Genomic DNA, 17,839 nt, shown 5'->3' with positions numbered 1-17,839 from the left:
ACACACACACAATATACACACACAGACACATACATGCCTCGAAGTGCCAGCCAGTGTTTCGAGAAGCCACAGCCCATTTTGCTCTATATTAACCATTTAAAAAAAGGTTTTGTGTTCATTAAGCATAATAATATCTTTATATTCCAATGATGTGAGCAAATGTAATAATGTATAAAACTTCTGATTAAAACCTGGAGTAACCTGAAGAATAATACATACAAGGTATAATGAGTTAGCAAATTATAGGTCATACGAAACACCAAAAGAAAAACATAGTTAACTACACAGGCCAAAAATGACACACTGCAGGTCAATGAATTTTATCTCCGTGGATTCCACAGGCCTTAATGACTTCAATACATACATATTACACCCACGACTCAGACATGCACAGCACTCATTTCCTGTACTCTCTACTACATACTCTAAAATTCAAGAAGCTCATCATTAAAATTTAGCTTGGGCTATATTTGAATTTTAATAGCCCCTCTTTGCTCCTGTCAATAGTTGTGAATGAAATGTTGCTTGCACATCAGTAGTAAATTCACAAACTCAATGTAATAAACTCGTGACAAATTCAAGCTATAAACCACATTTTAGCTTACTTTAAATGTGGTAGGCCCTAGGATCCCAAATAGGATAGGTGGTATAAAAAATGGATGGATGCAGATTATAATCCTTGTGTGCGTATGCGGGCATACTGTATTATGTCCGGTGTCTCGGTAAAAGAGTTGATGATCCACTAGGGCACATATGTCAAAGCCAAGGCCCGCAAGAGGGTTTTTTCCGGCCCCCGGGATTATATAAATGATCAGAACTGGCCTGCAGGTCGCTGCACGCCAGCAGCCTCCAGGTACCTTACACGCACTGCAACGGTCACCTCTGTGATTGGTGTTCATTCCGATATCCACCACACGGTGGCGTTGCTTTATTTATATCGAATTGTTTCTTCTTCTGTTACTGTTTACTTTTAGTTGGAGTTCATGTGGGAACGCGTGTGTGCGAACCGCTCAGCTCCCGAGTAACGAGTGGTCGAGGAGGATTTATTTGGCTAAATAAAAGTGCACAAGAGGAAGCATGCTCCATTTGTTTGGTACTTTTATGGCCGCATCCGACCGGTCATGCGTTACAGCACCAACGGACTACATTTCCCACAATTCAACAGTGGCGCTCCAAGCAGGAGGCCATTTCATTTCATTATTCATCAGCGGGCATTAGCATCAACTTTCAGATAGCCAACATTTAAAAAAATGGCAAAACGGAAGGTGGACACTTAGAACCAGGATTTTAAAACAAGGTGGGAGTCTGAGTACATGTTCACGGAGGTAGCTGGAAAACCTGTGTATCTTTTGTGTGGAGAAAGTGTGGCTGTAATGAAAGTTTAATCAGAGACCGCATCATGGGACAAAACACACGGACAAAGACAAGAATATGGACATGGAACAGAGGCTACAGAAGGCGGAGGAATTAAAACGAGGCCTCAAATCTCGGCAGGCTCCGTTCAGAAAAGCCAAATCACAAAGCGAGGCTTCTGTCAAGACCAGTTTTATTTTGGCAGAAGAGATCGCTAAATCAGCCCGGCCATTCACTGAGGGGGACTTTATCAAAAACTGTATGCTAAAAGTTTGTGACGAAGTTTGCCCAGACAAAAGGCAACTCTTTTCGAACTTGAGCCTGAGCAGAAACACCAACGCTGAGCGTGTGGACGAGCTGTCCATCAATCTAAAAGAGCAGCTTGTGAAAAAGGGAAAAGAGTTCATCACATATTCGCTGGCTGTGGATGAGAGCACTGACATTTCTGACATTGCCCAGTTGTCGATCTTCATTCGCGGAGTGGACTTCAGCCTGAGTGTGACAGGAGTTTTTGGCTTTACGTCCTATGCATGACACAACTACAGGACATGATCTGTATGAAGAGGTGTCAAGATGTGTAAATGAGATGGGATTGCCTTAGGGAAAACTTGTGGGTTTGACAACAGACGGCGATGTGTGGACACAAGAGTGGACTGGTGGCAAGGATACGGGAAAAGATGCAGGAGGAGAACGCCCTAGGTGAGCTGGCAGCTCATCATTGTATCATACATCAGGAGTCGTTGTGTGGAAAAGCCTTAAAAATGGAACATGTAATGAGCACCATCACACGCGCAGTTAACTTAATCAGAGCCAAAGGTTTAAATCACCGCCAGTTCAAGGCATTTCTGAGCGAGTTAGAAACTGAGCATGGTGATTTGTCCTATCACACTGAGGTGCTATGGCTAAGACAGGGAAAGGTGCTGCAAAGATGCTTTGAGCTGCGTGAGATTTGTCTGTTCTTGGACAGTAAAGGGAAAGACAATACTCAACTCCGAGATGAAACATTTTTGTGGGAAATGGCATTTCTGTGTGACATCACGACTCATCTGAATGCAATGAACTTGCTTTTGCAGGGTCGGAGTCGTGTCATCTCTGATATGTACAGCACAGTGAAGGCGTTGAAAACCAAACTGACTCTGTGGGAGGCACAGATGCGGAAAGAAAACTTGAGCCACTTTCCTTGCTGCCAGACCATGAAAGAAAAGCTCTCTACCAGTGTGTTCCCGTGCGCGCAGTTTGCTGATAAAATTAGTGTACTCGCCGCTGACTTCCGACGCCGATTTGGTGACTTTGAAGCACAAACAAGTAGGTTTGAACTGCTCAGTAATCCATTTGCAGTTGACGAAAGCTCACCACCAAACCTCCAAATGGAGCTGATCGAGCTCCAATGCAGTGATGCACTGAAAGCAAAATATGCGGCGGTGGGTGCTATGGAGTTTGCCCGTTTCCTCCCAGAAACAATGCTCCGGTTACGCATCCAGGCTGCTCAAACGTTGTCTGTTTGGCAGCACATACTTGTGTGAACAACGGTTTTCTTTGATGAAGCTAAACAAAACATCACACAGAAGTCAACTTACTGCAGAACACCTCCACTTAATCCTGAGGATTTCCTCAGCCCAGAGCCTGGCCCCGAACATTGATGAACTTGTTCAAAGGACACCACAGAGTATCAGCCACATCTTCAAAAAAGTGAACATTACTGTGCAAATTTACTCAAACTTTAAAAGTGAAATATTTGTTTTCACATCACGTGACTTTTCCTTGAAGAAAAAAATGTTTCATGTTAATAGATTTTTGGACTTTATTATTGTATTTCAATCCAATTTGTTATAAAAATATATTGTTGAGTGAAATAGAAAACTGCTGATTTTATTTCTTTGAAGTAAATTCAGGCCATTTTTGCCATTTCCTTGAGAAGTTATACTGATGGTGCCTTGAATAATACAGCTTCAGTCATTTAATGTTCATGTTTTGGGGATTTTTACAGTCTTTTGTCCCTGTTGAAAATTAAAATTTACTGACGAAGCCATAAGAAATGATTGATTTATTTGATCATATAGTAATATATTTGTAGGTTTTCAGTCTGTTCAATGGGGATCACTAGACTATATGCGGTCATTTTTTTTTTTTCCCCCCCTTCAATGAACATTCAATCAGTCCGGCCCTCGGCTTGTTCCTTAAATTTTTCATTTGGCCCCTTGTCCATTTGACTTTGACACCCCTGCACTAGGAAGAGCGCTTCCCTGCATGCTTTCATTGCTTCTTGAATCTTGAAATGTGGTTAATGAGAGCACTGAGAGTGAACTAAAGTTAATTTGCAGGCTGTAAAATAATACTTCTGTACCCACAAGAGGACGCCAGATGGCTGAGGTAAGCTTGACTTTCATCACTGCTACTGCCCCTTTCGTTTGACATCCTGCAAATTATTGAGTAAAAGCACATTTCTGAAGAAAAAGGACGTCCCACGTTACAGCCCACATGTATTTAAGTTAGAGGATCACTTTAAGCTGCTTTTTTATTTATTTTTTTAGAAAGTGCAAAAACATTAACAATTTCAAAGGGAGTACTTATTTCTCTCAACAAGACAAAATTTTCACAGGTGGAAAGAATTCCACATTTTCAGGACACAAAGTGTCTTTAGAAATAAGACTTCTTTTAACCAAAACACCTTTTTTCTCACAGTCTTACAGGTGGAAATCACAACTGCTCTTGACACCACCACACACACAGTCATTACAGCGCGCACTTTCTTCTATCCCTCTCTCCCCCGCCAACAGATTTCTGTACTATTTCGCATGTTTGTAGTGTTACCGCTGTACTTAATCATGGTTTTACACCTTCTGCATATGAAATACACGTTAGCGAATTAGCTAATTAGCTTAGTGCTCGGCGCTAACTATCAACATCTCAAAAACAACAATAAAGGCCAGACAGTACAACAGGGTTAGTGTATTCACCTCTTATAGACGCACACAGGTCTTTAGCAACACACTCAGGACATTTTTCAATTGAAATACCTTAAAACTACTGCTGGACAGCAGGAAAGACAAAGAGCAATGAACTATCTCTCTTCCCCTCTCGCTCTAAAAACTTGCGCACAAAACCGCGACCACCGGGTCGCGCTTCTGTCTCATACACAAATTTATTTTCCAGTCTTTTCAAAAGGTGTAAATCTCTCCCAGTAACTGGGAGCATCCATCATAACGTTGTGCATGCGTCCGTTCACGGTGTCGGGGCGGCTTGTCTTGAATTTTGTTCGGCAACAAGCGGCTGTCATAAAGTTATGAGTGAAAATCGTTTTTGAACCTTTATGAATCGTAATCGAATCGTCACGTCGAATCGCGATGCATGTAATAATCGATTTTTTTGGAACTCCTCTGCTGTAAAGTGCTGAATATTTGTTCTTTAAAAATCTCATTGAACAATGTTAAATCATTTTTGTCTATGCAAATACAAGTCATTCTGATGACTATATTTACAGAACCCCTGTGGCATGGTCATAACAAAACTGAAAACCTTTTGTAGTATTTTTATAGAACGTTTGATGTTTTGTGATTTTCTGGCACTTGAGCAACTGAATTACCAGAGGGGAATTTGGATCTATGGATATTTCATCTTTGACATGTCATTTCCCCCTCCTAATAAGATTTCACAAAATTGTACAGGTGATGGTGGAAGGGGAATTTAAATTAGGTGTATACAATTAGTTATTCAAGTAAACCAAATCATTGATTTACACCTAGTAGAGGAAAGCTTATTCTGTCCTATGGATAAACTTTTTCCTGTTCAGGCATCGGGTGAGTATGATCAATGAGGTCAGGAGAGTTGTTCACGAAGTAAACCGCCTGAGAATGGAGCTGGAAGATGAGGCCCGGTTGACGTGACACAACAGGGGCTGGAGCAGAAGCAACAGCCCCCTTTGGTCGCAACGTCACATTGCAGAGAAAAATGGCCATCCATGACCTAATTATGGGCGGATTCTGTGTACAAGCTTTGGACCAGGTAACACACAACATATTTACTTTGACATCAACAAAATTGAGTGCAGGATTTGAGTCCCCTAGTGGCACATTGTGTTACTGATAGTAGCCTTTGTTACTGTGGTACCAGCTCTCTGTAGGTCATTGACTAGGTGCCCCCGTGTGGTTCTGGGATTTTTGCTCACCGTTATTATTTTGATGACACGGGGTCAGGAGGGAGTTGAAATTCCGTGTTGCCCAAGGACAGCCCCAAAACATCACTGCTCTAGAGGAGATATGCATGGAGGAATGGGCCAAAATACCAGCAACAGCTTGTGAAGAGTTACAGAAAACGTTTGGCCTCTGTTATTTAATTGCGACCAAATGGTACATAACAAAGTATTGAGATGAACTTATTTTCCACCATGGTTTGCAAATAAATTCTTTAAAAATCAAACAATGTGATTTTCTTTTTCTTTTTTCCACATTCCGTCTCTCATGGTTGAGGTTTACCCATGTTGACAATTACAGGCCTCGCTAATATTTTCAAGTGGGAGAACTTGCACAATTAGTGGTTGACTAAATACTTATTGACCCCACTGTATGAGAAAGATTAGAGTTGCAACTTTCTTTGTAGAAATGGAAAAATGACTAAAGGACCTGGAGCGATCTATTGAAAACATGGCGAGAGACACTCACAGGAACCTCCTGAGAGCTTTGAATGAGTATGTGCCCAAGTCTTCCATCATCAGTCCAGTGTCAGCCTCTTTGTCTGACAAGCCAAGGTAGTACGACCTGTGAAGTGCTGAATATTCGTTCTTTAAAAAATCTTTCATTAAAAAATGTTAATTTTTGTCTATGCAAATACAAGTCATTCTGATGACTATATTTACAGAACCCCTGTGGCATAGTCATAATAAAACGGAAAACCTATAGTAGCATTTTTATAGAACTTTTGATGTTTTGTGATTTTCTGGCACTTCAGCAACTGAATTACCAGAGGGGAATTTGGATCTATGGATATTTCATCTTTGATATGTCTTTTCCCCCTCTTTTTAAGATTTCACAAAATTGTATAGGTGATGGTGGAAGGGGAATTTAAATTAGGTGTATACCATTAGTTATTCAAGTAAACCAAATCATTGATTTACACCTAGTAGAGGAAAGCTTATTCTGCCCTATGGACAGAGGTTGCGCTAGACTTTTTCGTTGTCTGTCATTTTGACTGACAGGGTCATAAAAATCCGGTCATAATCTATTTTCACCCGTCACTTAAATTTTTAAAATGACAATAATGACATATTCAATTGTATTTAGTTTTCATTCATTTTTAATCAATATTGTAATGCTTGCTTGGCGGCGAAAAATTAGACACGGAAGTCGTGGTATTTTTCTCCCTCTTTTTACTCTGCTTACCGCCAGCAACACCAACAAAACAACAACTCCGCCCCCAAAGAAAAAGAGGCAACTATATACACAGGCGGCAATCTAGTCCACCAATTCGATGACGCGCTGGCACACCGGGTACACCAATAAGTACCTCGCGTTGATGTGTCAATCACGGTGCCGCCGCCAGACCCGGGTGACGCTACAATATTCTGTCCGAACAAGCTTAACAGAATCCACACCGTGCCATCAAGCATATGAATATGTAACTTTTTCTCCGCAGTGACAAAAAACAGCTGACTGTGGCCCCAGTAGGTAAGGCTACATATGGAACAATGAAATTAACAGTTCACCTGCTGCGGCCTGAACGGAGTCTTACACCTTCCTCCTGGTGCGCATGGACTTGAATTGCATGCCAGCTTGTGCAGTCCCTGTTTTTCACCTCTTTTATCAACACCATCGTCGTTTTGGGGCTTTTTGAAGAAACTTCGGACACTCACTTGCCTTGACATTTCTCCGAGTAAGGCCAACGACGTCATGCATCAAGAGACAATAGCAAATTAATATGCTCACTCGCCACCCTGTGGTCTGGGGTGTGAATTGCAACCTGTCAAAATGCCAGATGGACTTTTTTTCCGTCACCGTTTTAAAAAACCGGTCAACCACGGAAAATATTCGGTTCACGCGACCCCTGCCTATGGATAAACTTTTTTTTTTCCTGTTCAGGAATCGGAATATTATAAGAAAGGAAGTCAGGAAAATTGTCGCAGAAGAGGGGAAACGCCTTAAAATGGAGTTCCAAGATGAGGCTGGAGAAAAACAACCAGCCCCAATGGATATTGATGATCTACATAAGCAGGGACGTTACGCACAAGCTCTAGACCAGGTAACACACAATATATTTACTTTGACATCAACAAAATTGAATATTTTTGGGCCTATTTGTAATAGGACATGTCGCACTTAAAAGATGAGTACTTTTATGCCAAAATATGTTGTCTTTATTGAACGCCATTGAGAGAGAGGCTTTGTTGCCCAGTGTCCGTTCCTCCGGGTGGGGTCTTGAAAAGGCACCTGCTGCAGATGTATGAGACATTTCGGTGTTCCCAGTTGTTAACAGCAAAAATATAATAAGAACTAAAGTTAAAGTTTTAAACTTTCATTTTATATGTGTTTTGGGATTTAACTAACCTAATTGATTTTGTATCAAAAAGACTCCTAAATCCGCAATATCTTGACTTGAATCTTCATTTTTAAATGATGAAACAGTTTTAAAACTTTCACATGTAGGAAGTAGACAGAAGATAAATTATGGAATGAAGGGAGCAATCTTAACAGCTTTAACAGTTGATACACAAATTTAAATTAATTGAATGTAGTTTTAAAACTGCTGATAAAGAATGGGGACTTTAGTATTATATTGACTGATTTGAACTGTTAACTTAATACTGAAATACAGTGCTACCTCTACATACGAAGTTAATTTGTTCTAAGACCTTGTTTGTAAGTCGAAATGTTCGTATGTTTAGCAGGATTTTCCCATAAGAATACATTTTAATTCCATTAATTCGTTCCACAGCCAAAAAACCTACACTAAAATAAATATTAAATATTATTAACTAAATATTATTATAAATGAAGTCAGAGCAATTGTCGCCGAAGAGGGGAACCGCTTCAAAAAGGAGCTCCAAGATGAGGCTGGAGCAAAACCACCAGCCGCAACAAGAGTTGAAGAACCAGCCCCAATTGATAGGACGGACTTTACGCAAAAGCTCTAGACCAGGTAACACACAACATATTTACTTTGACATCAGCAAAATTGAATATTTTTGGACCCATTTGTAATAGGACATGTCACACTTAAAAGATGAGTACTTTTATGCCAAAATATGTTGTCTTTATTGAACGCCATTGAGAGAGAGGCTTTGTTGCCCAGTGTCTGTTCCTCCAGGTGGGGGTCTTGAAAAGGCACCTGCTGCAGATGTACCGTATTGGCCCGAATATATGACGGCCCTGATTATAAGACGACCCCCTTTTTCAAGTCTCCAGTTTGAAAAAAGACTTTTTGAGCAAATTAATTTTCATACAGAAAATAATTACAGTACATCCGAAACAAATTATAACAATATTTTTGAGACAAAGCATTTTATTTTGCCTCATTCAAATCTTAATATTTTAACATTTAAATATGTAAACTAGAGTGCAATAACATTCGTAAATGAATGGCTTCTGGTTTTTGAATTGTAAATAAACTAAAACTAAATAAAATTTTTAATCATGTTAATCACAGCTTGAAAATTAATTAATCGTAATAAATCGCAATTCAAACCATCTATAAAATATGCCATATTTTTCTGTAAATTATTGTTGGAATGGAAAGATAGGACAAGGCGGATATATACATTCAACATACTGTACATAAGTACTGTATTTGTTTATTATAACAATAAATCAACAAGATGGCATTAAAATGAACATTCTGTTAAAGCGATCCATGGATAAAAAGACTTGTAGTTCTTAAAACAAATGTTCGTACAAGTTTTTGTTGCACAAGTTCTAAATTAAATGATTAAAGCTGGTGATCTTTTTGGCGATGGTACCAGAATAATAATTGTCCCCTTAACGTATAAAGACTGCCGAACAGAGGTTGTTGGAGTAATGTCAAGCAGTTCATGGACGTGCACTCCTTGCTCATATTTTTCCATCATTCTATCTTCATTTCGATGGTAAGCCTCACCTTTTTATCTTTTCTCATCACCTGCTTTCAAGCAGTAATGTGAAGTAATTTCATAACATGCCAAATGGGGTCACAATTAAAGTAATTAAACATTGTCCAACAAATAAAGCATGAAAAAATCATATATATGTTGTATATTTGACAAAATAACCGCGTTTCCCAAGTTTGAGCCTGAAAGGGGACGAACTCGGAAGTGATACGTCACACCGGGAACAGTGATGGCAGCTCCATACATACAGCCGCTATGCAAAGTCCTTCAAACAATGATTCAAACGGTGATATAAGCGATAGATCGAGCGCAAGTAAGGAGATCCAAGTTTTTGAAGAGTTGGAGGAAGAAGAGGAGGTTGGAATTTTATGTTGGACCTAACATGCATTAGCCAGACGCTAATCCGGATGCAAACAATGTGCCTAGACTACCTGACATTGAATGGATACAAGACTAGGGCTGCAGCTATCGAATATTTTAGTAATCGAGTAATCGACTGAAGATTCTATCGATAAATCGAGTAATCGGATAAAACAAATATATTTTTAGGTGAAGAGCAATTATAGATATACATGAGAAAACAAGACATTTTATCATTTTCAGTCAATCAATGTCTTTATTTTTTATGTATATTGTTGAAAACAGCCAACAATTGCATCTCAGATGTAGCTAGAATTTAAAAAAAAAAAAAAAAAAGACTAATTCACTGCTTTCACTCAAAAAACCTTTAGATCTTATTTTTAAAAAGTATGTATGTATGTTTTATATATATATATATATATATATATATACACCTAAAAATGCCTTTACGCTTGATAACACACATCACTTAAAAGTTTGGATTTTTTCCCACGTTTTTCAATTGAATTTCTATTTGTGTCAAGCCATTTTTAAGTTCTAGTTAAATTTTAAGTTAGTCTAAACTGTAAGTCCTGATAGGATTTTGAGTTTTTGCACTGTTCAAAATAAATGTAAGATACAGGCTGTACTGGAGCACATTAGGGACTAGTGCTACTTGGTGTTTTATCCAGCAATGACTACTGAGCTAAAATTGATAGTTAGCATTATTGAGTTTTTATTTGACACCCTCATCACTCCACAACGCTGTTATGTTAAAGCCTGTATGTAAGACACGTTAGCCACGCATCGAAAGTGGTCTTAATTAATTGAAACCTAGCCCTCCGCAGGGCTAACGTAAGGTGAGCTAGTAGTGACAGTAACGTTAATCTTATATATTAGCGCTTAGCGCTCTTTATTAGCGCTCTACTGCTTTAAGATGGCGGCTGTTTGCTAACGCTGCCCAGACGCGGCCTAGTTTGTCATTGTGCATCTAGTTCAACATACATGCCATCTCTATGAGACTTATCAGACGCTACCTGCAACTAACGTAGCATGTGCGGGCCAGTATTTAGCAACGTCGGCGTCGTTTGTAGTGGTTGTCGACTGCAGTAAGTTTTTTTTTTTTCCGCTTCTTCCTCTCCGCATGTGACATCAGCGCGTTGTCACGCATTAAAAGTAGTCCGAGCAAAACGTGATGCTTAGAGGTCAAAATAAACGATTACTCGAGGTGAATAAAATTACTCGGATCAGTTTTTAAACTCGAGTTACTCGAGTTGCTAGAGTATTCGTTTCAGCTCTATAGAAGACCCATAGAGATTACAAGATTGGTAAAATACAGGCCGTTATTATTTTCATGATTTGAAGATGCAGGCATTTGCTCATAATCTTATGTTTTTGTCTATCTGATGACATTGTTAAAAAAAAAAAAAAAGACTTCATGTTCATTTTGGCAGATCCGGCAGCTGTCGTGCATATAAAATAATAATATAAAAACGTTGGGGGGAAAGAAGGAGCTGAGTCGTTGATGGCTTTCTCCACTTCATTGTGGCAACAATAAGAAAACAAAATAATAGCGGACTGCCGCCACATTCGACCGCGAAGTTTTGCTTCTCGCTGATCTCCTACTACTCCAGCGTCTCTTAAACGGATTGTGCATAGTAACTTGTTATGAGCTTGTTTACAAATGTATTGAACACATGACGTGCCGACAACTTTGTTTCTTTTTTAACACATGGAGCTAATCAGTACAACTCTCAGGAGGAAATGGCGTCTAATGGCATGAGGAAATGTAGTTTTTTCACACAAGCGAACAGATTACAAAGCACTACTTCAGTGTTGTCCCGAGACTACATTTCCCATGATTCACTGCGTGACCTGCGCGCTCGCTGATTCACTGCCAGACATTAAAAGCAACACTTGTCACCTGTCAGCGGCTCTCACGAAGCGGCGAAACACAAACTAGAAGGCTATCAAGCGATCACCGTGAAAGAAACGGCGAACCGTACAAATGCAATGCAATGCTTGAAGCATGAAGGTGGAAATACATAATACAAATACAAATAAATGTGCACAAACTCACCGGCGGTGTGTGTCTCTTACTGCAACGTGACCGTGAATTACCCCGACCCGTTTATATGCACATCCACACCCGTTTCCCGATTGTCAGTGGATTAACCCTTTCGGACAAGATCATAGATGACGCACAATTTAAACACGCTTAACCTAGCAAATGCAACAACAACTATGATCGGGGATTGCCACGAGTTAACTTTCGACTAATGTCGCTACCTTATACTATTCATTCCACAACAGTTGGCAGCTCTGCTTTGACAAAGTCATCAGTCATCCATCCAAAAATCACACTTACTTTTTAGCAAATCCTTGATCATAAGCAGACCGGTTAAAGAAGCAGGCATCTTCGAAGTGTTTGCAGTAGAGAACACTACTTAATGATGGCGTGAAATTCATTCGCTTAGTGTGAACAAAAGATGTCCATTTACGTGCCCTGCTATCCTTTGGCCACTCATACAACTTTTCGTTTGAGTGAGAACAAAACATCGCCACACACTGCCGTGGCATCTTACCGTGAAGCAATGCAACAAACAATACTGTTCTATGGCGCACTTCCCTCTCACTTCCCGGTGTGACGTAATTTCCGAAGATTTCCGAAGAAAAGCATTTTCGTTGTCAAGGGCGTTGCTATGGGTTAAACAAAGATTCTGGAAGGGTTGCGTTAAAAAAAACAAACGAAAATATGCTTATAACTTTACCCATTGATATTTTTCAAAAACATGGTTGGCCAACCTTACTTCACATAACTGCTTGAACATTCTTGGAACCCATGTCATGTTGATTTCTCTCACAAGAAAATCTGCTGTGCGTCAGTCTTGTGAGAAAACAATGAAATTGTGAGCATTTCGGCAGATGTAGAAACAAATGTCGTGTCAAATTTTACGTCGGACGTCAAAAAGATTGTGTGTCGAAGCGATCGTATTTTGAGGTACCACTGTGGTAGTTTATTTAAGCCTGAGTGGATTTTTGTACAACTTCTGTCGCTAATATACGAAACATTAAAAGGCAGCTAATAGCGGGGGGAAGGCGGAATTATTCATCGATTTATAATCAAATCGTAGCCTGAATCGTAAATCGTTAGGTGCCCAAAGATTCCCACCTCTAATTGTTACTATAATATTACTATTGTTACTGTTAATATGAAGCAGCAGATATATAATGTTGAGTATTTCCGTTCCCATATCGTCATTGCCAATTTCCCTGAAATATAATTTTGAGGCTATATTATCCACCCTTTTGACCACACAGCGAGTACAACAATAAAACAGGTTAATTAAAAACGACAACAACCTATAAACATTGACCTCAGACCTGACCTCTGATATTCTGTTAAGGTTGACGTTTCGTCAAAGTATCATGACTTAGTCTGGATGTTTTTGAATAAGCATATATTTCGTAAACTACTCAAGATAGGTCACGTCTCACCTTTGAATGCACAAATTTTAACTTTATTGGAACCTAGCTAAAATATATTGAATGAAAATTTGCAATAGAGCTTTAATTTTGTTTGGTTCGGCTGTGCTTGTGTACAAAAGCAGTAGCGTTTTTCCTGAAGGAGGGTCCTTTTTTTTCTCTATTCCCTGACAAGTTTTTTTTTTTGGTGATATTTAATTCATTTAGACGGACAATTTTGATTGGTCTTAAGAAATGTTAATTTTTTGCATTTCTGGATAGTTAAAGGGGAACTGAAGACCTTTCCGGATTTTGGTGTAATTTTATGAATATAAACTTGGGACAAGTTCGTCAAAACAACCATGACATTATCAACACGTAATTGTAAGGATAATTTGCGTTTTTTTAGTTTTTTTGCACTCCGTTAATGGTCCCTTCGCAAACCCGGAAGTGTGACCTAGGCAACAGAAGACTACTCACAGCTAACATAGCAGCAACAACGATGTCAGTGATATTTCCACCAAAGGTAACCATTCAGGATCGCTCTTTCGTGACGCTACCGATGGCAAAGGCTCCCAGGAAAGATGAACTACAATTAATCCCTACATGTTTGAACCTGAGGCGTCAGATGACGGCGATTTACTTGACACAGCAGATGGCGTCATGACGCCAATTGACAGCTCGACACTTCACGAACGGGAGAGTGAGTGGTAAATCCAGCATCATGATTTTTTTATTAGAATGCGATTACATGGTTGTATATTTTTCCATGCTCTACACATAGCTAAAACTGGATATTAGGTAATGGGACAGCTCCTACCGATCTAAATATGATAAAGCTAGCCCAAATGTGGCTAAATGAATGCTCTACACATAGCTAAAACTGGAAATTAGGTAATGGGACAGCTCCTACCGATCTAAATATGATAAAGCTAGCCCAAATGTGGCTAAATGAATGCTCTACACATAGCTAAAACTGGATTTTAGGTAATGGGACAGCTCCTACTGATCTAAATATGATAAAGCTAGCCCAAATGTGGCTAAATGAATGCTCTACACATAGCTAAAACTGGATATTAGGTAATGGGACAGCTCCTACCGATCTAAATATGATAAAGCTAGCCCAAATGTGGCTAAATGAGCCTCTTTTGCGCATTGACATGCATGATCACACTTTGCAGTGTGGGAAAAAAAATACAGCAGAGAAGGCAGAGGGCAGTATGCTGTGACGTCGTTACTCTCGCGAGACTCCGTAGACGCATGACGCAATCAACTGGCTAGGCTAGCAAGTAACTTTGCTCAAGAAGACTTCAACTAATTTTTCCCTAAAAATTATACACGATCGTGATTTACCTTTTTTCTCCGACTCCGCCACACATCAAGGAAATGCCATGGCAACATCCAGTCAACGCAGTGATCTCCCGGCGAAGCATAAAAAGGCAGATTGTATTGATTCGGCTACATCGACCGAAGATCTGTTGTTAGCAAGCCCACCCGAATACACAAAGTCACTTAGCGAGGGAATTGGATCAATCGATAAGAAAATATCGATAGCATTAGAAATCCTTCAAGCCGAGATTAAAGAGTTAAAAGAAAGCCTCGTGTTTACTCAGCAGGAGGTAGTATATCTCAAGTCGCAAAACGATATCCTTAAAGGCGCCTTCGAGTCGACGACAGGTCTATTAGAATCCCTGAAAAAAGAGAATAAGATAATGGAAGAATCTATTTTGGACCTTCAATCAAGGAGCATGAGGGACAATTTAATTTTCTCTGGCATCGAAGAAAAAACAGTAGACAAACCAGAAGCCTTCGTTAAGTCATTTATGGAAACATCTCTCAAGCTGCCCAAGGAAATGGTGGATTCGATCAAGTTTGCGAGGGTACACCGTCTTGGGAAGCCAAGAGGAAGCGGTCCGCGTCCAATAATCGCCAAGTTCGAGTTCTACCAGCAGAAAGTACTGGTGAAATCCAAAGGAAGAGAATTACAAGGAACAAGATTCGGCATGAATGATCATTTCCCGCGCGAGATCAACGAAAGACGGAAAATCCTCTATCCAATTCTGAAGCGGTCCAGAGCAGAGGGCAAACGTGCAATTATCACGTTTGACAAACTTTTCATTGATGGTCAACTATACCGAGACAAAGTGCTCACCCCATGGCTATTCTGACCGATAAGTAATGCCTAAATATTTCTATTATGCATACAATGCTGAATGTAGCTGTCTTGATTTAAGCAAGACATATGTATAGATTAGGGATGCTTAATACTTAGTCTGCTATTCCTAAACACTTCCAGTATGCATATAATGCTGAATTAAATTGTTTTGGGTTGATTAAGGCACATATGTAGATTAGGGCTGCATGATAACTATTTTGTCTGTACCTTCGAAACACTTCCAGTTCGTATATAATGCCGAATTAAGTTGTTTTTTTGTTTGAGCAAGGCATATGTGTAGATTAGGATTGCATGATAATCACTTTGTCTGTACTTCCTAAACACTTCCAATATGTACACAAAGCCGTATTAAGTAGATTTGATTTCAACAATGCACACGTACAGATCAGGGTTGCATGATAATCACTTAGTCTAGAAGAGTCACGCATGTCTCACACTACACATTTCTATACTGGCGCTCATATCTTTTCTTCTTTTTCTGGGTTATTTGTCTCACCTTTTCCACACCGCTGTTTTCAAACACACACTAAGTACACGCTTTAAAATTGTAATGTTTGGTGTTGATGCTACTCACGTATTTAATCCTTCTAACAACGTCTTAATGTTGTGTGAATTATGTCAAGAGGTTTACAAAAAATTGCACTCAGTTTTATTAGAATTTGATTTATTACATACTCGTATGGCTTCTAATGAATGTGAATGGTTGTTGACATTCAGGACCGAATATTATAACACACATCCTGAGATCATTACTTTCCTTAAGATACTTATAAATATCCGCATATGACGTATATAAATTTTGTTTCATTTAATGTGAATGGCTTCCGATCGCAGGCAAAGAGAACTAAAATTATGGAATACATCACCAAATTAAAGGCAGACCTCTTCTTTAGCCAAATCCGAAGAGAAATATTTTAAACACTCAAATTTTAACTTGATGTATTCAGCCAGCTATAACAGCAGACAAAGAGGAGTATCAATATTAATAAATAAAAGAATCTCGTTCACATTAAATAGTGCAATTGCAGACCCGGAAGGTAGATTCATAATAGTACAAGCCACCATAAGTAATAAACTGTTCACATTAGTGAACATATATGCCCCAAACAACGAGGACACACAGTTCTTCCACAATATCTTGGGTAAACTGAGTGACATGTCAGAGAACTCAACAATTATTATAGGAGGGGACTTTAACACAACTCTTGATCCAAGTATAGATAGCTCCAATTTTAAACTCACTAAACAGTCACAAACCGCAAGAACCATTAGGAAATATATGGACGATTTCGGCTTAAGTGACGTCTGGAGAGCAAAACATTTAACAAAAAGGGAATATACCTTTCAATCCCTAGCCCATGGTTCATGTTCAAGAATAGATTTTTTTCTAGCGAATAATTCCGCTATTAATAATATTTCGCCAAGAATACATCCAATAATCATCAGTGATCATGCACCAATTTCTTTAGCCCTTAAAATTGACTCCCGCACGACACCCCACGCAACCTGGCGCTGTAATGATTCCTTATTAGATGACCCAGCATTTGATACATTCGTTAAGAAAGAATGGAAAGACTTTATGGAACTTAACGATTCCCCAAACATCTCACCATCATTGCTTTGGGAAACAGGAAAATGCGTAATTCGAGGCAAGATTATCTCATATTCATCATTTAAAAAAAAACAAGAACAGAAGTTGGAAAACGAATTAGAAATAAAAATCAAACAACTGACGGAGGAATTCGCCAATAATCCCACAGACAATACCACAAAAGAACTTTTCAGCGCCAAAGAACGGCTCAATAGTATTCTGTCTAAAAAAACTCAGTTTCTGTTACAACAACTACGATATACCAACTTTGAGCATAATAACAAATCCGGGAAATATTTAGCAAACCAACTCGAACGTAACAAAGAAAAAACATTAATTACAACAATACAAGATTCAGCCGGCGTAATAACACAATCACCAGAAAAAATTAACGAAACTTTCTATAGCTACTACAAAAACTTATACTCGGTGACAATTGATCATAATGAAGACATTGACCTATTCGTTAACAATCTTGACATCCCCCAAATAACTTTGGAAAGCCAACAATTGCTAGATACCCCACTTACCCTCGCTGAATTATGGAATGCCGTAAAGGACATGCCAACAGGTCGCGCACCGGGGCCCGACGGGTTCTCGACATCATATTTTAAACACTTTTGGAATATGCTGGCACCACTTTTCTATAGAATGGTCCAAGAAATCAGTGCAAAGGGTCAAATTAGAGACAATATGAACACTGCAGTAATCAAACTACTGCCAAAAGAAGGGAAAGACCTAACCCAACCAGCAAACTATAGACCAATATCCTTAATGAATACGGATATTAAAATTATTGCAAAGGCTTTAGCTACTAGATTAGAACAAACTCTTCTCACTATAA

General features: G+C 39.2%; 1 pseudogene; it reads left to right on the top strand.

The window, feature by feature from the left end:
• The first annotated feature begins 1,250 nt into the window (after positions 1 to 1,250).
• On the top strand, positions 1,251 to 3,046 carry LOC130915867 (general transcription factor II-I repeat domain-containing protein 2-like; annotated as a pseudogene).
• Positions 3,047 to 17,839: the final 14,793 nt, after the last annotated feature.

This window comes from Corythoichthys intestinalis, chromosome 5 (genome assembly GCF_030265065.1).
Source record: "Corythoichthys intestinalis isolate RoL2023-P3 chromosome 5, ASM3026506v1, whole genome shotgun sequence".
Taxonomy (NCBI): Eukaryota; Metazoa; Chordata; class Actinopteri; order Syngnathiformes; family Syngnathidae; genus Corythoichthys; species Corythoichthys intestinalis.
Note: the sequence above shows the minus strand (reverse complement) of the source record. Positions and strands in the feature narration are given on the sequence as shown.